Genomic DNA, 23,822 nt, shown 5'->3' with positions numbered 1-23,822 from the left:
ACACATCTGGTTCACCAGGTAAGCCTCAGTCACTCAGGTGGAGTGGGGAATCCAACCCGGTTCTCCAGATTAGAATCCACCTTAATCACTGCACCAAACTGGTAAGGATACCAGATCCTGGTTGAGAAACTCCTGGAGATTTTGGAATGGAGTCCTCAAAGACAAGACCTCAGTGGGGTACCATGCCATAGAGTCCAGCCTCCAGCTCTCTGTCATCTGCAGATGACCTGTAATTCTGGAGGGTCCCTGGGTCCCACCTGAAGGTTGACATCTTTACTGTTTCCAGACTTTGGCCCCTTCCGCACATGCCGAATAATGCACTTTCAATCCACTACCAATGCACTCTGCAGCTGTGCGGAATAGCAAGATCCACTTGCAAACAATTGTGGAAGTGGATTGAAAGTGCATTATTCTGCTCGTGCAGAAGGGGCCCCAGATTCCGAATTTAGAAGATGCTTCTCGGCAGTGGTGGGATCCAAAAATTTTAACAACAGGTTCCGACGGTGGTGGGATTCAAACAGTGGCGCCGCCGCACACACGCACCTCCAGTCCCTATTGGGCAGGGAGGTTGCTTGAGTAACCCCTTCTCGGCACTCAGAAAAAATTAGTAACCGCTTCTAGAGAAGTGGTGAGAACTGGTTGGATCCCACCTCTGTTTCTCGGGGAGAAAAAGCTACCTAATCTGTTCATGCTGGGGCTGGGCTTTCGAATGAGGGGGAAATCCTTTGGTAGTAAGGAGACTCTGATAGCCAGGGTGGTGTGTAGAGTGTCAGACTCTAGGACCGTGGTGGCGAACCTTTGGCACTCCAGATGTTACGGACTACAATTCCCATCAGCCCCTGCCAATTGGCCATGCTGGCAGGGGCTGATGGGAATTGTAGTCCATAACATCTGGAGTGCCACCACTGCTCTAGGATATATAAGACCTGAATTCAAGTCACTCCACTGCTGTGAAATTCACTGACTGGCCTTGGGCCAGCCGCCATCTCTCAGCCTCACCTGCTTCGCAGGGTTGTTGTGAGGGCAAAAGGAAGAATGGAGAACTGTATAAACCACCCTGTTCCCCCTGGGAGGAAGGCAGAATAAACATGAGCTAGATAGACAGCAGGGGATTCATATTAAAATCAGGGCTAGATGGCCAACCTACTCTGTACAACTAGATTTGGGTCTAGTAGCACTTGAGAGACAAACAATATTTTTTTGTATTGTCGAAGGCTTTCACGGCCGGAATCACTTGGGTGCTGTGTGGTTTCCGGGCTGTATGGCCGTGTTCTAGCAGCATTCTCTCCTGACGTTTTGCCTGCATCTGTGGCTGGCATCTTCAGAGATCCTCTGAAGATGCCAGCCACAGATGCAGGTGAAACGTCAGGAGAGAATGCTGCTAGAACACGGCCATACAGCCCGGAAACCACACCGCACCCAATATTTTATTGTTGTTGTTGTTGTTGTTGTTGTTGTTGTTTATTAAAGTTAGTATACCACCCCATCCTCGAAGGGCTCTGGGGGCTGGAAAAGGATCTTTATCACATGCAAAAAGACCGACAAAATTTGAAAAGAAATACATGGCAACATTGGGAAAATTTTAAACATTAAAACCAGGGCTATGAAAGCCAAGAGTAGCTATTGGGCATCCTGCCGAGGAATACTGCAAAAAAAAATAAATTGGAAGAATTGTTTCGATATATAATAATAGGACCAGACTCCCATTTGCAATAAAATGGAAAGCAGAAAGCTGTCCGTGTTGGGAGGGCTAGGAAGATAAATTAGCTGAATATGCAGTAATGGGAAAGTTAACAAATTATGTGCATGAAAGACCAATCAAATAATTTCAAGACAAATGGAAAGCACGCTACCTATATTTTCCTTTAAAAACGGGGAGCAGAGAACGAGGTGGCTGAAACGAGATGTATGAATTACTAATAAATCCTCTTGATAAATATTGAAAAGGGCTAAAAAGGGGGGAACACATCTAAATATATCACGGATAGATGGTAATAACATTTGAACTCAATTTTCAACGTTTGAGGAGTATTTTCAGAAATTTATCACCACTGCCATTTTTCCCTTTTATCTACACAATCCGTCTTATAATATTGTCTAACACTATTATAGTGTTTATCAAGTATTGCATAGGGTAGCTGAGGATTTATGCTAACATGTATTATTATGATAATCACCATTTCATGCTGATTATTATATCACTCTGTGTTCCTCGTAATTGTTGCTACGATCGTATATTGTTAATTGCTTATAACATCATCGTTTATGGTATGTATGCTTTTACTTTTGATGTAATTGTAATTACTGTTGTTAAATGGTTTCTGTTTTGGTGGTTGTGGGTTTTCGAGTTAATTAGGATCTTGTTCCTAACGTTTCGCCTGCATCTGTGGCTGGCATCTTCAGAGGTGTATATCACAGAGAGAAGTTATAGTGTATAACAGACTATGATATATCTCTGAAGATGCCAGCCACAGATGCAAATGAAACGTTAGGAACAAGATCTACCAGACCACGGCCACGCAGCCCGGAAAACCCACCACAACCAGTTGAATCCGGCCGTGAAAGCCTTCAACCATTTCTGTTTTCTTTCCTTTTTCTGTTCTGTTTATATTTATTAAAAAATCATTTTAAAAAATGTGAGGGGCATGAGGTTCTGAGAGTCCAGTCTCTCTTTGACCAGTATCTAGATGATCTCTAAGGTGCTCCTCTGAAACAACTTTGTATATGTAACCCCCATGCCCAGAATGGGTTGAACCAGTAAGGGGGTGGAGACTCAGAGCAGCAGAAAGGCTGCAGAGCTCTTTGGAGAAGACAAGGCTACCAGACTCGGACCTTGATTTCTATAAGCCCTTAACACCTTGTTAAGGGTTTCTTTTTGTGGTTGTAATGGGTGAGAGTTCTCCTGGAAACCTTCATCATGTTGCATCCTGTTCATCAAGCCCTTGGAGTCTTCAGGAGCCAACCCACTTGCAAAGAAGAATTGGACTTGGCAGTATCAGTAGAATGTAAATATAAGGACTTGAAAATGCAACCTGAACAGGACCTTGAATTGTAATGTTAAATGTTGATGTTTAATGTTATTTGTAAAGAGAAGTAAACTGTTTTGTTTAAATTTGGTTCTTTGCAACTCCTTCCAAGTTCTGCCCCACAGAACCCACAAGCTGAGGTTACATATACTGAGTCACAAAAGAACCCAGAAGTCTTGGTTCTTTGCTTCCACCACTCCATCAATTCCTGGGCCCCTTCCGCACATGCAGAATAACGCACTTTCAGTCCACTTTCAGTGCATTTTGCAGCTGGATTTTACTATGCAGAATAGCAAAATCCACTTTTAAACCATTGTGAAAGTGGATTGAAAGTGCATTATTCGGCATGTGCGGAAGGGGCCCTGGATAACACTCCAGCAAGAGAATCCAAACTTCTTTCATAAATGTTTGTTCTACACGGGGCCTCCCACCTGACTTCAAATGCGTATCATTTTGGGTATCTGGAGGGTGACGAACACATAGCTCAAACAGCATACCCACCCACCCAGTGTTCTTTATACTCAAAACTCCTGGGTATGCAGGAAAGACACAGCCCCCGACATTCTCCCAGTTGCCCCACAATTTGACACTGGCCTTCAGTGATCAGAAGCATCAAACAGAGGGCCTAGAGGCCCTTCCACACATGCAGAATAATGCACTTCCAATCCACGTTCACAATTGTTTGCAAGTGGATTTGGCTATTCACAGTAAAATCCAGCCGCAAGGTGGACTGAAAGTGGATTGAAAGTGCATTATTCTGCATGTGTGGAAGGCAGCGGTGGGATTCAAATAATTTAACAACCGGTTCCAGAGGGGGGATTCAAGTAATTTAACAACTGCTTGTTTACAAGCACCGTTTTAACAACCGGTTCTGCAGAAGTGGTGCGAACCGGCTGAATCCCACCACTGGGCCTAGGTTCCTCCTCCTCCACATCCTTACCACGTTCCAAAAAAACAAATTATCCAAAGCACTGAAGAAGAAGAAGAAGAAGAAGAAGAAGAAGAAGAAGAAGAGGAGGAGGAGGAGGAGGAGGAGGAGGAGGAGGAGGAGGAGGAGTTTGGATTTATATCCCCCCTTTCTCTCCTGTAGGAGACTCAAAGGGGCTGACAATCTCCCTGCCCTTCCCCCCTCACAACAAACACACTGTGAGGTGGGTGGGTCTGAGAGAGCTCCGAGAAGCTGTGACTAGCCCAAGGTCACCCAGCTGACGTGTGTGGGAGTGTACAGGCTAATCTGAATTCCCCAGACAAGCCTCCACAGCTCAGGCGGCAGAGCTGGGAATCAAACCCGGTTCCTCCAGATTAGATACACGAGCTCTCTTAACCTCCTACGCCACTGCTGCAAATACCCTTTAAAGGCAAAGAAGCTGAACTGGGTATGGGCAGGCAGTTCTACGCAGAGTTTGTCCCATCTAAGCCCACTGAGTTCTTTGGGTTTAGATGGAAGTAACTCTGCATGGGAGCGCACTAGCAATCTGGAAGCCCTGAATTAAAATCTTGACACCCCCTCATACCGTCATTAGGTGGCCTTAGCCAACCTGGAGCACAAGGATCTTATTTATTTATCCACACTATTTATACCCCACCTTTCTCCCCAGTGGCTTGAAACAGCTGACTTCGTTCTCCTCCATTCTGTCCTCACAAGCATCCTGCAAGGTAGGTTAAGCTAAAAATGTGTGACTGGTCGGAGGTCGCCCAGAAAGCTTCCGTGGCAGAGTAAGGATTCAAACCTGGATTTCCCAGATCCTAGTTCAACACTTAAGCCAGCAGGGTGTAGTGGTTAAGAGCAGGTGGACTCTTATCTGGAGAACCAGGTTTGATTCCCCACTCCTCCACCTGAGTGGCAGACTCTTATCTGGTGAACTGGGTTTGTTTCCCCGCTCCTCCGCATGAAGCCTGCTGGGTGATCCTGGGCCAGTGCCAGTTCTTCGGACCTCTCTCAGCCCCACCTGCCTCACAAGGTGTCTGTTGTGGGGAGAGGAAGGGAAGGAGCTTGCAAGCCACCTTGAGTCTCCTTACAGGAGAGAAAGGTGGGGCATAAATCCAAACTCTTCTTCTTCTGCTGCTCACTGTACAAAAACTGGGTTTCTTTTCTGCTACAAAGGGTGGTTGTCAGAAAATAATGCATATGACACACTTGTAAATGCTTCAAAGCACTTTATAGATTCCAGCAAAAACTCATGGCTGCTATTTTCATAGGAGGTGCGAGGAATTATCCACAGACATAACATACCATTTTTTTAATACCACCTTCATATTTTAGGAACAGGAATCTTGCAAAATCTGTAGATGTTCCTGTCCCTCCACGCCCACCCCCACCCCAGTTTGATGGTCTCATCAGGATGCAATAGATATTTAAATGTCAAATTCAGGTAGGATAGATCGTTTTGAGCGAAAACTCATTGGTCTGTGCCCCTGGGCATGTGCAAAATAGGAATGACTCTAACCTATATTTCTGATAAAGTTTGATGAGCCTCAGCAATCCACCTCCACCCTCCATACACACACACTGCCCCAGCTACCGTGTTTCCCCAAAAATAAGACAGTGTCTTATATTAATTTTTGCTCCCAAAGATCCACTATGTCTTATTTTCAGGGGATGTCTTATTTTTCTGTGTTCTGTTCGTCGGGCATGCTTCCAAACAAAAACTTTGCAACGTCTTACTTTCGGGGGATGCCTTATATTTCGCACTTCAGCAAAACCTCTACTATGTCTTATTTTCAGGGGATGTCCTATATTCGGGGAAACAGGGTAAATATCTTGCCCATTATTCTTGAAGCCTCTCACTCCAAAACTGGCCCCAGCCTCAGTGGAAAAATCTCCCCCCCTCCAGCTTTCTTGCCAGTTTTTTAGCCAATGCGTAATTTCCAGATCCTAGTATAGATATGGAGTTTAACAATATGAGTCTTGTAGCACTTGACAGATCAAACGTTCTTCTTCAACTTGTAGCCCAATCTTTTGTGGCTAAAGTATCTCCAAACGAAGTTCATCTCTCCAACACTGGTTTAGATGCAGTCTGCTGTGAGATTCAGGCATATATTTCAGGCAGATAGTGGTGTGGATCAGCAATAAAGAACGAGATTTGAGTCTAGTAGCCTCGGATAGAGAGCCACAACATTTTCAAAAGTCATCTCTCAAGAGTTCACAACGAAGGGAACTTTGGCTCTTGAAATCTTATATCTTGGAACATCTTGATCTTTTGAGTTGCCACTGGACTCAAGTCTAGCTCTTTTACTCTAAAAGTTGACACTGAAGTTATGGTTTTGGACTTTTTTCTCATTTGTGTTTCGATATATAAATTATCAGCTGAAAACAGAGACTTAAGAGAGACATTCCTGTGAATAGCACCCCCACCCCATCATTGTCCCGTTTTTCTAAGTTACAGAAATAATTCCTGCAATTTTCCCTCTTAAGACATTACACTGCTCTTGAGAGCAGACCATTTGCATGAGCAGCAGTTAGAGGAAATTAGTCGAACGCAACTTTCAAGTTTACGTTTTAGCACATTTTAATGCTGGTTTGCGGGAGATTTCCTTTTATCTTTCCTGAGGAGAACCCAGATCTGGAATTTTTGATGGTTTTTTTTTTAACAATAAGGATTTTTGGCTAAAACGATAACTCAGTTTCTAACGGTTTCACGTGCAACAGAAAACACAAGTTAGCCACCAACTTGTGTTTTGCTCCTTCACCAATATATAAATGCTGCCAACTTCAAAACCTTGAAATGGAGTGGTTCTGGTGGGTTTTCCAGGCTGCGTGGCCGTGGTCTGGTGGACCACAGCCACACAGCCCGGAAAACCCACCAGAACCAGTCGGATCCGGCCGTGAAAGCCTTCGACAATACTTGAAATGAAGATTTTTTGCTAGAAAACACATGGAAGCATTTCCGAGATTGCCTTTTTAAAAAGGACACAAACTTCTTAATAACAAGGTAACCCCTGTTCCTTCCCACCCCATTTGTTATCTGCTCTCATTCTAATGGGTTCTGGTCCTCGATGAAGAGTCTGAGAAGAAAAACTTTTAACATCCCATCTGCGCTGAAGAGGTGGGGCCACCGGGAACTCCGAAAGGATGCTCACTACACACATAACACGGTTCACTCTGACTTCAGAGAAGGAATAGGAACCGGAGAGGATTGTGCTTAGAGCAGAAAGGGGGGGGGGTCCCATTTGCCCCTACAACTTTTGAAGCGCCTTTGGCTGTTTGCAAGTCCTAAGAAGTCCTTGAAATCCTAGAAACCAACTAGGTTTGGGATGCACAAACGCGGGTTTGGAATGCGTAAATGTTTATGAGGCACATCGAGAGAACCCTGAATAAATTTCTTTCTCCTCATGGGACCTGCCCCTCATTTCTCCTTGCACAGAAGTATAAACCCAGCGGTTCGGGGTCACGACTCACAGCAACCGGCTTAGTTCCCATGATGCTTCCAGAGATGAAACTGAATCTATTCTCGAATCCCAAAGGTTGCTAGACACACAGACACATACTGCTGAATCAAGACAGGCCGGCCTTTAAGCCAGATTAACAAAATGAAAACACAGGTGACCCATCTCAGTTATAAAAACCACTGGAAAGAGAATAAGCTACCAAAACCAGGAATTAACTTTCAGGGCAGCAAGACAAATGCACCGCCAGTCTCCTTATTCAAACCCCAGAAATAAAATCAGATAGGTCACCTCTTCAGCCTCAAGTACCCATTTCCCCTTGAAATCACTCAACTGGAGCGCTCTAATCACCAGAGACAACAGACCTCGATTTCAGGACCTGGGTGGAAAGGAACCTTGCGAACAACAAACTGAATCCCTTCCACACATCTGGCCCACGGTCTTACAAGATGGGGCATAAACGGATGAAGTTATCCCCCAGAGTAGTCCTGGCGCATTTTGTTCTTTAAAAAACACAACACCTTATTAACACAGATGTTTTTAACTTCCCCAACTCAGGAGGTGACAAGCAATTTCAGGGCACCTTTCCCAATTTCCCTCAAAATTAGACAAGACCATCGTGTGAAACCCCCTTCCCTCCGCCCCTTTATCCCCCTACCCTCCTGGCACAAAAGTCTCCAAGTGCATCGGAGCAGATAAGAAAAGGCCCACCGTTGCAAATAAATAAATAAAACAGGCACTCACCGCAACCTTGAAGCACCAACCCTATGACCAACCAGCAGTTCCACGATGACATCCCCTCAAATTTAGCAGGCCGGTGGGAAAAAGCATCCAAAAAAATCGATTTCTGTTTTTAAAAAAAACAAAACACAAACCCTCCCCAAAAAAATTCTTTAAAAAAATAAAAATTGTCCCCCGAAAGTTTGTTCTGGATGTTTAAGAAGCAGGTAATTCCATAGGCGTTTCAAATTCAACGGGGGTCCCTCCGAAATTCTTCTTTGGTCTCTCAACTTTTACACTATCCTTCAATTGTGCCCCCTTTCTCTATTTTTTAATCTCTCCCTTTCTATTTTTTTTTTGTTTCTTTTGGTCCCCTGCAACCGGCCAGGTTTTAACTTTGCCAGTCTCTGCCTTCACACTCTGATTCTGCTGCAAGGGGCCGGCTACGCTTCCTAATTCCCATTGTTTGCCCTCCCTGATGGCTAGAGACACTGATACAATTGGGCCGGGGTGCAGAGGAGTGTTGGGGGGGAGGCCGAGGGTGTGAAAGGCAGCTGGAGGGAGGGTCGCCCAATTACAACTCAGCACAAAGATGAGAGGCAGGGGCTGCTCCCTTCCCCCCCCCCCTCCCGACTCCCCTTGGGATGCATTGATGTGTCTAGTGCTTTGGTATATGGTCCTTTGGCTGGGTTGTTAGATTGGGCAAATTGCTACCGGCTTGCACGCCGGACTTGTTCATAGCACACAGGGCGGTGGGGCCCAAGGAAGCCTTCCTGGCCCAAGTCTAAGCTATGTGGACGAGAACGGTTAGGGATCAGCAAAGAATATCAATCGACGTTCTCTCTTGTTTAGATGCTTTGAATAGAATGACCACAAGATCTGCATGTCCACCCTTCCGCATGGCGGTCCGGTGCGCGCTTTCACCCACTGCCACGAGAACTAGGTTTTAACTTCTGTTTTTAAGACACATTTCAGGGCACAGTATTCAGCCAGATTGCCTGATGAGAATACAGGCCGTTTCACACACCCTGAAGATTGCCCTTCAGGAGCAGCAGTGGCGAAGGAGGTGAAGAGCTCGTGTATCTAATCTGGAGGAACCGGGTTTGATTCCCAGCTCTGCTGCCTGAGCTGTGGAGGCTTATCTGGGGAATTCAAATTAGCCTGTACACTCCCACACTCGCCAGCTGGGTGACCTTGGGCTCGTCACAGCTTCTCGGAGCTCTCTCAGCCCCACCCACCTCACAGGGTGTTTGTAGTGAGGGGGGAAGGGCAAGGAGATTGTCAGCCCCTTTGAGTCTCCTACAAGGAGAGAAAGGGCGGGATATAAATCCAAACTACTACTCCTCTTCTTCCCCCCCCCCCCCACCCCTATGGATTTGGATCGCCAATTCTGAGCTGAGAAATTCCTGGGGATTTGTGGGTGCATCCTGAACAGGTCCAAGTCTGGGGAGGGGACAGACCTCAGCAGGTACCAATACCATGCCATAGAATACACCTTCTCAAGGAGCCACCTTCGTCCACAGGAAGTGACCCTTGTAGTCTGAAGGTCAGCTGTAATTCCAGGAGATTTCCAGACCACACCTGGAATTTAGCAACCCCATTGCAAATGGCCGACTTCTTTCTAGCAGAGGTGTCGCCTGCGTGAGAGAGGGGAGAGGAAAACAGGGAGCAGCAGTGGCGTAGTGGCTAAGAGCAGTGGCTAAGAGCAGGTGCACTCTGATCTGGAGGAACCAGGTTTGATTCCCAGCTCTGCCACTTGAGTTGTGGAGGCTTATCTGGGGAATTCAGATTAGCCTGTGCACTCCCACACACGCCAGCTGGGTGACCTTGGGCTAGTCACAGCTCTACAGAGCTCTCTCAGCCCCACCCACCTCACAGGGTGTTTGTTGTGAGGGGGGAAGGGCAAGGAGATTGTCAGCCCCTTTGAGTCTCCTACAGGAGAGAAAGGGGGGATATAAATCCAAACTCCTTCTTCTTCTTTGGCAGCACAGGACAAGGATCTTCACTGTGTGACTTCTTCTTCTTCTTCTTCTTCTTCTTCTTCTTCTTCTTCTTCTTCTTCTTCTTCTTCTTCTTCTTCTTCTTCTTCTTCTTCTTCTTCTTCTTCTTCTTCTTCTTCTTCTTCTTCTTCTTCTTCTTCTTCTTCTTCTTCTTCTTCTTCTTCTTCTTCTTCTTCTTCCAATCCACTCGTAATTAATTTTGCAACTGGAATATGAGAAACAGCAAAGTCCACTTGCAAACAATTGCGGAAGTACGTTGGAAGTGCATTTCCCCCCACCTTTTTGGTGATGCTTTTCGGATCCCGGGGATGCTGTCTGTAGGAGGACCATGGTTTAGTTTTGGTTTTGCGAAAGATAACAAGTACGCTCCGGGAAATCTGTTGATTCATCAGATAGATGCTTCTGATATCTCTGCAGAAGACTGATTTTAAATGAGCTGTTTTGGAGATTCTGCAATTGGATCATAACCCTGTGTTTTGTAAAGGTGGAATGGAAAAAGTGAACTTGTGTTGGTTCAGTGAGGACAGTGTGGCACAGTGGTTGTGACCGGAGACACCAGAGCTCAAATTCTCACTCCACCGTGAAACTCAGCAGGTGACCAGGGGACGCTGACTCATTCTCTCAGCCTAACCTACCTTGTAGGACTGTTGTGAGGGCAAAGGGGGAGAAAAATATGTACACCGCTCTGATCTTTTGGGAGCAAGATAAAAATCTAATGGGTAGAAGAACTTAAAAGACTGACCTATCTGTTACTCATCCATCATTTAATCATCTGGTCACCCTTCCCATCCTTCTACACATACCCCTGGTGAAACATGCATGTATAATTTCCACGAACATCTTTACATTAAGAAAAGAAAGAAGAAAAGATTTATACCCCCTTTCTCTCCTTTGGAGACTCAAAGGGACTTACAATCTCCTTTCCCTTCCCCCCCCCCCCAACAAACACCCTGTGAGGTGGGTGGGGCTGAGAGAGCTCCATAGAGCTGTGACTAGCCCAGGAGCACCCAGTTGGGATGTGTTGGAGTGCACAGGTTAATCTAGTTTCCCAGATAAGCCTCCACAGCTCAAGTGGCAGAGCGGGGAATCAAACCCAGTTCTCCAGATCAGAGTGCACTTGCTCTTAACCATTACGCCACTGCTGCCCCTGAGAGATTATGGCTGATTCCGCATGGGCCAAAAACAGCAGTGTGAAAACGGTGTGAAAACGGTGTAAAAGGGTTTATACTGTTTTCACACCATTTTCACACCGCTGTTTTTGGCCCATGCGGAATCAGCCTTAGAGACGGGAGATTTAGAGACGGATGAATTTCTCCAACCTCAAAAAGAGTGAATGGGTTGCATTTAAAAAGTATTTGAGCTAAAGTGAAGGGCTCTGGAAGAATTCTTGGGGACTTTCGGTCCCTTTCACACATGCTACCTATCACAAGATCACAAGATCCCGAAGCCATCAAGGGACAAAGTTGAATCCATATACTAGTCCTTTTATTGGTAGACCTTCTGGTAGCTGTCCCAGGTACTGAAGTCCAAATATGGTGGGGAAGAGTTGGGACTTTTTCATTGGATTCCTCCTGGTCGAACAAGAGAACAGAGGCCTAGATTCAAACCATTATTCCCCTTTGCTGTATTAAAAATCCCCCAAAAGTCAGACTGGGAATCTGGGGTTTCCAGCTAGTCAGAAAGTGAAACCACAGAGCGTTTCCTCTCCCCCACCAACGTCCCAGAGCTGTGCAGAGAGTTGAAGAATCCCTCCCCATATCAATTCAGAACAATCTCTCTCCAACTCTAGTAAAGTTGGGATTCGAATGCAGGCCTCCCGTCTCTCCCCCTTCCCCAACAAATACCCCCCCAGCTCTCTATCCTTTCGGAGCTGGGATCTCCCATTTGTTTGCACACACGCACAGTTTTATGCATAGCTGCATAAATTAAGCATTGAGGACAGAGGCAGGGATGTGAGACAGAGTTAAATAGGGGTGGGGGGGAGTGTTTGGCCTGGGATGTGACCAGTCCCCCCCCCCAAGCCAGTGAGCAGATGAACACTGCAAATGGGCCTTTTCGGCCTCCCTCCCCCCCACAGCCCTTCTTATCCTATTAGCTGCATTTAGAGCCCCTGCGGTTACCCGGGGCGACGCGGCCTACCCCTTTCCTTGCCCGGCTCCCAGCCTCATTCATGGTGTCACTTTCACAAGCTGCTGGGCCTATTATCCCCACACAATGGGGCCCTGAACCGCTGGCCTCTTTTTATGGCCGAGGTGAGGAAAGAGGGCGGGCGTTTGGCTCACAATGGCAAGCGGGCGCTGAGACCCGGCTGCGGGGCTCCCTCTCGCCCCTGCCTTCTCCCCAAAGTGTGTGTTGCAATTCCTGCCCTCCTGATTTAGTCTGTTGTCAACTCTTGGGTCGACCCAAATAAATGGCTTCGGGGGGACGAAACCGAGTGGGCCTCTCCGTTGGCTTCTGGGGCACGCATGTGTGTCTTTCTTTGCTTATGTCTTTCACACCCCACCTTTCTCCTCAGTAAGGGCCCAAAGCAACCTCCCTCATTCTCCTCTTCTCCATTTTTATCCTCATCACAACCCTGCGAGGTAGGTCAAGTAGAGCACGTCAAAGGCTCAGATTTGGTTTTTTGGAAGAGAGGAGCAGGTGGAGCCCATGCGACAATGTTGCCTTGATGATGCACGAGTAGAGCAAATCACAACAAATGCTTCCCAAAGTCACTGTCTGGGAATTTTATATTGGATAAATCCAAGAATGACAGGGGGAAACCTTGCCCCCCCCCCCCCAGCTCGATCTCTTTAGAGCAGCAGTGGCGTAGGAGGTTAAGAGCTCGTGTATCTAATCTGGTGGAACCGGGTTTGATTCCCCGCTCTGCCGCCTGAGCTGTGGAGGCTTATCTGGGGAATTCAGGTTAGCCTGTGCACTCCCACACACGCCAGCTGGGTGACCTTGGGCTAGTCACAGTTCTTTGGAGCTCTCTCAGCCCCACCTACCTCACAGGGTGTTTGTTGTGAGGGGGGAAGGGCAAGGAGATTGTCAGCCCCTTTGAGTCTCCTGCAGGAGAGAAAGGGGGGATATAAATCCAAACTCTTCTTCTTCTTCTTCTTTTACAGCCCCTGTAAAGCCCCGTCACTCATTCCTCGTTCAGGGATTCCTCGTCCAGTTTTCACTGGTAGAACAACATTTATTCTAGCATACGTTTTCATGGGGCAGAGCTCTACTTTGTCAGACCCAATGGTCGGTGGTCACCCATTAGGTGGAACTATTGATACTGAAATCTGAGGTAATGTTGGGTGGGGGGAGAACGTTACAAAGACAAGCCAGTTTAGAACAACATCCGATAAACAGGACTCCTGTTTTTATTTTGCTGTGGGTGGCTAACAGGGCTACTCACCTGGAATCACCTTCAAGAAACACAGCAGAAGTGTTAGATAGGGACTGGGGGAAAGGAAAAGGGGCTCCTTTTTTATCCTCTGTCCCCGATTCAATGCTTTAGGGCGCAGAGAAGCAAAAGTTTGCAGATTCTGATCTTTCTCTCCGTGCCCAATTGAGTTACGGGGGCCTGCTTGTCGATTGAGCTTGCTGCATTTCCATTTTTTGGAAGAGGGAGGGAGGTTGTCGTCCCCCCCATCCCAGGGATTTAGGCCTGGCCTTCCCCTCCCCCAACTGCCCTCATCTGCTGCGGGTGGATTAATGGCTGATGAATAAAGATGGGTCTGGAAAGAGGGAGCCGGGAATGAGAGCTGCCCCCAAATACTTGCTCTGCCGTCGGCTCAAGATAGAAGCCAAGGCCGTGATGGTTTGTGTACTTGGGGGGTACTTCTGGGGGAAACACCATCCCCGCCTTAGTTAAGAAGGATAGAAGGCGGGACGTGCACAGATATGTAAAGGGGAGGGTATTTCAACGCTGTGCCCTCACCGATCTTCTTCTACATCTTTACACAATATCTTCCTGATAAAACAAGATAAGCTTTAGGGGAGCTTAAACTGCATCTGTCCCTGTGTTTATTTTTGGAACCGGGTCTCAGCAAGGGACACGCCATAAAGAGAGAGCCCTGAACATGTGCAAAGAGCTTTGCCAAGGGTTTGTCTGGGATTAAGGGAAAGGGGGTATGGGTATAGATCAGTGATGGCGAACCTTTTCGAGACCGAGGGCTCAAATTGCAACCCAAAACCCACTTATTTATCGCAAAGTGCCAACGCAGCCATTTAATCTGAATACTGAGGTTTTCGTTTAGGAAAAACGGTTGGCTCCGAGGCGTGCGTTACTCGGAAGTAAGCTTGGTGGTAGTCGGTGGCTTTGCTTTGAAGCAACCATCCAACTCTTCCAACAGGTGAATCACGACCCTAGGAGGGTTTACTCAGAAGCAAGCCCCATTGCCAGCAACTGAGCTTATTCCCAGGTAAAGAATTGTGCTTTAGTTCTTCTCTGGAAAATCAGTGGGGTTTAACAGCGCTTAACAGGGTTGCCTACACTGCTTCCCCAAAACTAGATCTTAGGTTTAATGCTAATAATCGAGCCCAGTGGCCCAGGCCAGCCTAGATGTGTGGGGCGAGGGGCACTCTATTTGCACGTGCCCACAGAGAGGGCTCTGAGTGCCACCTCTGGCACCCGTGCCATTGGTTCGCCACCACTGGTATAGATAGTGTCGTCAGCTCTGGCTTGGGAAATTCCTGGAAATTTGAAAGGGGTGCCTGGTGAAGGTACAGTTGAAGAAGAAGAAGGAGGAGGAGGAGGAGGAAGGGGAAGAGGAAGAGGAAGAGGAGGAGAAGGAGAAGAAGGAGAAGAAGAACAAGAAGAACAAGAAGAACAAGAACTAGAAGGAGGAGGAGAAGAAGGAGGAGGAGGAGGAAGAGGAAGAGGAAGAGGAGGAGAAGGAGAAGAAGGAGAACAAGAACAAGAACAACAAGAACAACAAGAACTAGAAGGAGAAGAACAAGAAGAAGAACAAGAAGAGGAAGAGGAGGAGGGGAGGAGGAGTTTGGATTTATACCCCACCTTTCCTGCAAGGAGACTCAAGGGGGCTTACAAGCTCCTTTCCCTTCCTCTCCTCACCACAGATACCTTGTGAGGCAGGTGAGGCTGAGAGAGTTCAGAGAGAACTGTCACTAGCCCAAGGTCACCCTGCTGCATGTGTAGGAGTGGGGAAACAAATCCAGTTCACCAGATAAGAGTATGCCACTCAGGTGGAGGAGTGGGGAATCAAACCCGGTTCTCCAGATCAGAATCCACCTGCTCTTAACCACTACACCATGCTGGCTCTTAACCACTACACCACACTGGATCTGATGCCGTTTGCCCGAGGGGAACTGATCTCTGTCGCCTGCAGATCAGTTGTAATTCCAGGAGATCACCAGATCTCACCCGAGGGATGGCAAACGCTAGACTTTCAGGTAGACTTATCCACTCCCCACAATTTGCTCTTCAGATGTTCGGCGAAGGATGAGCAAGGCAGCCAGGAATCTTTGGTGAGCATTCTGACATGAGAACCATTTTTTGGGGAAAAAATTACACAAACACATATTTTCCTGTCAACCCAGAAGAAACATATGTTGACATTTAAAACATAGTTAACAACAACCGTTATCAAGTATGTCAAGTTAAAACTGAAACTTGGAATTCAGTTGAAGCATCTGAAAAGGGGGCGCAGATAAGCATCTCTGTAGAAATGGGGAGCCGGGGGGAACATGGGGTTCATGCGTTCCTCCAGGAAATTGGTAGGGTGCTTGCAGGCCCGCTAGAAAGCTGGAATTTGGTATGTGTGTAGGCCAAGAGTGCAATTTGCTGAAAATTATGTCTGCAAAGGAGACATTTGTCAGATGCTCATTATAAACAGGGGTGTGTGATGTCCCCCCAAATAGTTGTGCTGTTACCAGGTGGCCTGGAAAGCTCTGTAAATTTGGTTCAAACGTAGCCCAGAATGCCACGACTACGAGAAATGTCACCAAGGGGGACATTTGAACCTCCGAACTGTAAATGTGCATCGTGCAGTTTTACCTCATAACAAAGGGCAGTGCTTCGACCCCAAAGCACGATCAACTAAAAACAAAAAATCACAATTTTAAACAAAATTCTGTAACCTTTTCATCTGCCTCAAAAAAATATTGTGCTGGGCCTGTGGCAGAGGGCTTAAAGATTCAATTGCCCTGGCAATTTTCACTACCGCCAAGGTTTACTACATTTATACCCCATCTTTCTCCCTGACGGGGATCCAAAACTATTCTTCTCCTCTGCATTTTTACAACCACCTTGTGAGGCAAGTGGGGCTGAGAATGTGTAACTGACCTGAGGTAATTCAGCAAGCTTCCATGGCGCAGTGGGAATTCGAACCCAGGTCACCCAGAGGAAGAAGAAGAGTTTGGATTTATACCTCGCCTTTCTCTCCTGTAAGGAGACTCAAGGTGGCTTACAAGATCCCTTTCCCTTCCTCTCCCCACAACAGACACCTTGGGAGGCAGGTGGGGCTGAGAGAATCCTGAGAGAACTGTGACTAGTCCAAGGTCACCCTGCAGGAATGTAGGAGCGCGGAAACACATCTGGTTCACCAGATAAGAGTCTGCTACTCAGGTGGAGATGTGAGGAATCAAACCCAGTTCTCCGGATTAGAATCCACATTCTCTTAACCACGACATCACGTTGGCTCCAAAGTTCCACACTCTAACCACTGAACCACACTGGCATTACCCAGTCCTGGTGCCCATTTTTAGACACTAGTTCATAGCATTTGGGGGAAGCTACATTTGCATTTAGTAGGATATAAATATGCACTCCGACATCGACAGAAAGGAAATTTCGAAATCGCTCAGTGACAGGCCTTGATCCTTGTTCTTTTCCAGTGCGGTGCACCAACGCAAAACAGGCGCTGCACCAGAGGACAGGACTGACCTCCTTGCCCCCGCATTTGGGACAAGACAGCTGAGCACGAGTGAGAAGGGGGGGGTGATATCGGTCTCAGGAGCCTCCCCCAACACATGCGCACACTCCAATCCCGCCGGCTCCCTTCCCCCCACATCACCAGATCTCTTGAGATGATTGAAAAGTGATCGATACAGGCCCATCACCCCACTGACCCGGAATAAACGGACGCAGGAGCACAAAGGAGCTGACCTCTCCACCGGGGCCTCTCGGTCCTGCTGACCACGCACACGCAACCCATAACCCACCTGGCTCTCCCAAGCCCCCTTTTACCCACCCCCAGCTCCGCCATTATCCCATAATCTTGGATCTACAACTCTATGGGGAAGGGAAAACAGACAGACACCACGATTCTGTAGGATATTCCATTTAGAAACATTGGTATTGTGTGTTCCTGCATGGCAGGGGGTTGGACTTGTTGGCCCTTGCGGTCTCTTCCAACTCTATGGTTCTATGATTCTATGTCTGAACCTAAGGATTATCTTGCTAGATCAGACCAAGAGTCTGCCTAAAGCCGAGCAGTCCATTTCGAGGGTATCTATAGAAGCAAGCAAGCAGCGCGTGAAGGCATAGCATTCTCCTGTTTGTTGAAAGCACCTGCTACTCACAGGTACGCTGCCTCTGAGCATGGAGGTTCTATTTAACTCATCTAATAGCTGTTGGCAGACTTAAAAACCCTTTGAACGCCTCTTGAGCTGGTGGTCAGTCCCGCATCTCTTTGGCCCCTTCCTCACATGCAGAATAATGCACCTTCAATCCACTTTCCATTTTGGTTTGCAAGTGGATTTTGCTATTCCATACAGTAAAACCCAGTTGCAAAGTGCATTGAAAGTGGACTGAAAGTGCATTATTCTGCAGGTGCGGAAGGGTCCACAGTAATACATTCCAGATTAATTATATAACCTGTAAAATAATGCTTCTGCCTCCCCTAACCCCACCGCAGAAGAAAAAGAAGAAGAAGAAGAAGAAGAAGAAGAAGAAGAAGAAGAAGAAGAAGAAGAAGAAGAAGAAGGAGTTTGTATTTATATCCCCCCTTTCTCTCCTGTAGGAGACTCAGAGGGGCTGACAATCTCCTTGCCCTTCCCACTTCACAATAAACACCCTGTGAGGTGGGTGGGGCTGAGAGAGCTCCGAGAAGCTGTGACTAGCCCAAGGTCACCCAGCTGGCGTGTGTGGGAGTGCACAGGCTAATCTGAATTCCCCAGATAAGCCTCCACAGCTCAGGTGGCAGAGCTGGGAATCAAACACGGTTCCTCCAGATTAGATACACGAGCTCTTAACCTCCTACGCTACCCCTAACCCCACCGCAGAAGAAGAAGAAGAAGAGGAGGAGGAGGAGGAGGAGGAGGAGGAGGAGGAGGAGGAGGAGGAGGAGGAGTTTATACTCCACCTTTCTCTCCTGTAAGGAGACTCAAGGTGGCTTACAAGCTCCCTTTCCCCTCCTCTCCCCACAACAGACACCTTGTGAGGTAAATGAGGCTGAGAGAGTTCTGAGAGAACTGTGACTAGCCCAAGGTCACCCAGCAGGATTGTAGGAGTGCAGGATTGTAGGAGTGCCGGATTGTAGGAGTGCAGAAGCACATCTGGTTCATCAGATAAACCTACTCTGCCACTCAGTGGAGGAGTAGGGAATCGAACCCGGTTCTCCAGATTAGAATCCACCTGCTCTTAACCATGACACCATGCTGACCAAAGGGAAAACAAAAAGCAAGGTAAGCAGTTCATGCCAAGATAGGAAAAGGGTGAACAGCAGCCAGAATCGACGGCAGTGCTGTGGTGTTGCGTGAATGTGGGGCAAACTGTGCAAGGGATCTCCAGAGAGACTGTTTGCTCTAGGCCTGACAAACAGCGCCCTCTGCTGGCTGATGGGTTGGGTTGGTTACTTAGCCAGTAGCCACAGATTTGGGGAAGAGAGCTACAGTGTTTTCTGCCTGTTTTTTTCCATTTTGGTTGGGCTCTGATTCCATCTTGGGCCCCGCCTATTCCCTCCCCTCTTTTTGCCTTTAAGATCGGGCACCTGTTTTTAAACAACCTTGGTTGTGTTAAATTTTTAACTCATATTTATTGTTAGTAACTGCTGCTCTTAATGGGTTTTAATGGGTTCGAGTTTGTGTTGTATCGATTTGCTGTCCTAGTGAACAGCCACATTGTGAGCCGCCTCGAGCCCTTCGGGGGTGAGGCGGCCTATAAATGCAACAAATAAATAAATAAATACAGACATCGCCTGGTGACGTTGCACAGTCCAGCGAAACCAAGGGCCAAATTACAGGGATCTTGTGATACGAGATCCCAATCTCACTTCTTGCACTAAATTAATTCAGAATGACAAACCCATCCTGGTTCCAGTCAGGTGGGCCCGAAGCCCTCAGGAAATTGTGACCTGCAATTCACAGACCAGACGAAACTCAGGAATAGGCATAGATGGCCTTCAATTGGTATTGGATAGATTCCTGGAGGGCAGGTCCAGTGGTGGGATCCACAAATTTTAGTAACAGGTTCCCATGGTGGTGGGATTCAAACTGTGGCGTAGCGCCATTGGGGCTGGGCGGGGCATGACGGGGGCGGGCATTCTGGGGGCGGGGCATTCCTGGGCGGGCTTGTGGCAAGGACGCAGCTGCTGCGCCAGTCCTTGGGCAGGAAACGAATGCACGCAGGCGCAGACTGCCACGCACGCCGGTGCACCTCCTGCTAGACTGCTTCAAGTTTTGAGCGCTACTGCTGAGAGGAGGGGCGTAACTAAGGCAAAAATCTCTGGCCCTATATCTGGGCCTTTAACATCTATCAAGACCTGCCGTTCCTCCCTGGGGGGAAGAATTTAATATTAGGTACCGGGCGCCACCTACACCTACGCTTCTATTTATTCTACATTTTAAATGTTAATGTTTAGCTAGTTTTCGCTGCTTTTATAAGTTTTAGCCTATTTATGATGTTTTTTGACTGTATCCACTACATGCTGTACACCGCCCAGAGCCCTTCGGGGACGGGGCGGTATAGAAACCTAAAGCATAAATAAATAAATAAATAAATAAATAAATAAATAAATAAATCACGTGGCAAAATCACCAATTAGTAACCCCCTCTCAGCCCACACAAATAATTAGTAACCTACTCTCGGGAACCTGTGAGAACCGGCTGGATCCCACCTCTGGGCAGGTCTAGCAGTGGCTACTCACTACTCCCCTATGTCACTAAAGGGAACCTCCACATTTAGAGGCAGTCAACCTCTGAACACTAGTGCCTGAAGACCAAGTTAGGGAAAGGTCTCGGACTCTGTTCCCCGCTTTTGGAATAATTTTCTAAACTGTTAAAACTTTTTAAAGACAAACAAATCACGGATACTAACAAAACAAAAAACTACACTATAGGAGGAGAGGGAAGGAGAGTTCCCAACTTCCCCACCGCCAAATACAAACAAAATTTTAATTTACTACTTGGTCTCTAGTTAGAACTATCAAATTCATTCTTAATTATCTTTAATTAGAAGATCCACATTTTTCTCTGCTATGTCATTTTTCTTAGCTTCAAAAGGGGCTTGGACAGATTTCTGGAGGAGAAGTCGATCTATGGCTACCAATCTTGATCCTCCTTGATCTCAGATTGCAAATGTTTTAGCAGACCAGGTGCTCGGGAGCAGCAGCAGCAGCAGCAGCAGCAGCAGGCCATTGCTTTCACATTCTGCACGTGAGCTCCCAAAGGCACCTGGTGGGCCACTGCAAGTAGCAGAGAGCTGGACTAGATGGACTCTGGTCTGATCCAGCTGGCTTGTTCTTATGTTCTTATGTCTATTTTCTTGTTGTCCTGTTCCTCCAAGCCACAAATCATCAGTTCATTTTTTTTTCATTTTATGCAAAAAGTTTATAGAGGGTTCCCAATTCTCAATGACTTTAGATACATTCTTTTCTCTAATCAAAGTCGTCAGTTTAGTCATCTTCACAAACCGTTCTTCTATTGTAGAGATCAATGTAGTTTTCCATTTCCGCGCATATAATATTCTGGCTGTGGCAGATTTAAAAACAAAGTTCTTTCCCCGACACCCCCAAACTGTCCATATGACCCAAAAGAAAATTCTCTGGTTTCATTTGTATATTAATCTTTAAAATCTTCTGGATTGTTGAGTGTCTATGTATCCAAAATTGTTTAATTTTATGATGCGTCCACAATAGATATATTATAATATTAAAAGTCCATCGTAAAAAGGCCTTTCACGATTCCACATTTCCAATACACATTTGAAACGTTTTATTTTTATAGTACCCTGTTTTTTGGATCTCCAGAGAAACTAGTTAGCCAGTGTGTGGAAGGATGCTGGACTAGATGGTATAAAAATTTGAATACTCCTCACCCTCTTTATATAGCCAGGTCAAGGTAAAGAATCTGGCCTTGTCATGTGATCTTCTCATTCATTCAATTGTTTATCACTCCCTTCAAAGCATACACAGCCTGCTCCTCTTCCCATCTTAACACCAACCCTGTGAGGTGAGTTCGACTGATAGCAACCAACCCAACGCCATCCGGTGACCTATATTACTGAGTGAGAATTTGGACCTTTATCTTCCCAGTCCTAATCTGACACTCTAACCAACAGGTGTCAAACTCGCGGCCCTCCAGATGTTACAGACTACAGGTCCCATCATCCCCTGCCAGCACGATGCTGGCAGGGGATGATGGGAACTGTAGTCCATAACATCTGGAGGGCCGCGAGTTTGACACCTGTGCTCTAACCATTGCGCCATAGTGGTGCTCTGGAGGAGAGGAAGGCATTCTCTTCCCAGCCAGACTTGGTGATCATAATAGCATATGGGGCCGAGTTTTAACTTGCTGTGCTGAATTTGAGAGTCAGCGCAGTCCTGAGTTGTAACTATTCCTTGTCATACCTTAGCACCAGGGTCCCCAATGTGATGTTCACATTGTCTTTCCTGAAGCTCACCAAACGTTTTTATGAAGTGGGGGGCACTCCGTTGGGCCTTTGCGCAGTGGGGATTCTGATTGGTCAAGGAAAACCTGATTGATTGGATTAAAATAATGTTGTTTCAGTAGCAATTGCCACCAGCGTTAATTCACTCTTCTCTCTTTCCCAGTCTCTTGTTTAATGCCCCTTTCTCCCTGCCCTTGGGCTTCCTCCGTGTGGCTCCGCCTCTTCGGGCAGCCATTTTGTGATTGAGTCCACCATATTGTATCAGAATTCCAAAGGTGGGATCAAGAAAACAGACGAGGACAGAATTAGTACAACAGGATGTAGAATTCCTTCTTCACTAGCCTTATACTAAATGGATATCCGTTTTTACAGATTTTGGTCGTGAGGGGACAGAAATATTCCTATGATTTTTTTCTAAAAAATGTTATAGATCTAGTTCACAGGTGTCAAATTCGCGGCCCTCCAGATGTTCATGAACTTGCCAATATAGCCAATGCTCATATTGGGAGGGACTGATGGGAATTGTAGTTCATGAACATCTGGAGGGGCGTGAGTTTGACACCCCTGATCTAGTTTGTCTGGAAGCAGCCCCATGTTATCTGGAAAGAAGGGGGCTTCTTTGAACCTTTGTGTGGGCTCTCTTAACTACTCTGCGGTAAGGGAAATACACTCTGCACATGCTTGGGAGAATCTGCACCGATTCTTAAATCATGCACAATACTAACTAAAGATATTAAGCCCCACAAAGCACAAAGGTACTGTTAATCTGTGACCTAGTCTATTCCCCCCTGGTCCACCAAGATGATCTTCGGAAGAGACCCCCATCCCCAATGCAGACCATGGCTTCCAGTTTGAATCAAGTGGATCGTTGGCAGCAACAGTGCTAGTTATGGAGGAAAATGAGAAATGGAGTCAGGTCAATACAAAAGGGACTTTATTTATTACAAAGAGTAGAAAAAGTAGAAAAGGCTACCCGTGGGTCCCACCAGCCCCTCCCCGTGGGCAGCAGGCCGACTTCTCAAAGGGATATTAGAATCCACTTAAGAAGAAAATAGTCAGGCCAAAATACCTCCCACCCGTGTGCCAGAGAACGAGGTGACAAACCACAAGGTGACAAATCAGAATCTATAAAGCTTACTTCTAATGTTACAAACACTTCCTGGCCATTATATGAATACTCTTTACAACAGTCCGACAAGGCGGAACAATACTACTATTGTTGCAGAGAGGGATCTAGCTATCTTATTACCACCCCAACTTTCTTCCAAAGACAGCAAAGTATAACATGCCTGGCGTTCTCCTCCCTCCATCGATCCTCACGGCAACCATGCGAGGTAGGCTAGGCTAAGAGAAAGTGATCGGCCTAAGGTCACTTGGCGAGTTTTGTGGCTGGGTGGGAATTTAAACTCCCCGTTCCAAGTGAGTCACTTTAACCTCTATACCACAACGGTCTGAGAGACTGCGGCTCTCAGTGGCCCTTAGTAAAACGGAAATAGAATCGCGGACTTTCGAGCCGGTAGATTACAATAAGCATTTAGTAGCGAGCTCTGAACAAGGCGGACATTGGTGTGATCCAGCGAGAAGATCCTGATATTTTAAGGAAGCAGCCCTGAACAATCCCAGAGATCACAGTGAGAAGTAAATAAGGCTTCTGTATGAGTAGGTTAAGACTTTAAAAACTGACTCCCCAAACTGTGCCTAGACAAGTAGAAGAGGAGGAGCTTGGATTTATACCCCCCTTTCTCTCCTGTAAGGAGACTCAAAGGGGCTTACAATCTCCTTTCCCTTCCCCCCGCACAACAAACACCCTGTGAGGTGGGTGGGGCTGAGAGAGCCCCGTAGAGCTGTGACTAGCCCAAGGTCAC

The 23,822-nt window shown here is 46.9% G+C and overlaps 1 protein-coding gene across 2 annotated transcripts in view; it reads right to left on the bottom strand.

Annotated features, from left to right (window-relative positions):
- The window catches only part of LOC125440123 (immunoglobulin superfamily DCC subclass member 3-like), a 49,983-nt gene extending 41,301 nt beyond the window's left edge, over positions 1–8,682 (bottom strand). For both annotated transcript variants that reach the window (XM_048509706.1, XM_048509716.1), the window contains exon 1: positions 8,157–8,682. The gene's annotated coding sequence lies outside the window, so the exon portion shown is untranslated. The remainder of the gene's footprint in view (positions 1–8,156) is intronic.
- Between the last annotated feature and the right edge of the window lie 15,140 nt (positions 8,683–23,822).

The sequence above is a fragment of the Sphaerodactylus townsendi genome, linkage group LG01, assembly GCF_021028975.2.
Source record: "Sphaerodactylus townsendi isolate TG3544 linkage group LG01, MPM_Stown_v2.3, whole genome shotgun sequence".
Taxonomy (NCBI): Eukaryota; Metazoa; Chordata; class Lepidosauria; order Squamata; family Sphaerodactylidae; genus Sphaerodactylus; species Sphaerodactylus townsendi.
The sequence above is the reverse complement of the archived record's forward strand: the minus strand, read 5'-3'. Positions and strand labels throughout refer to the sequence as shown.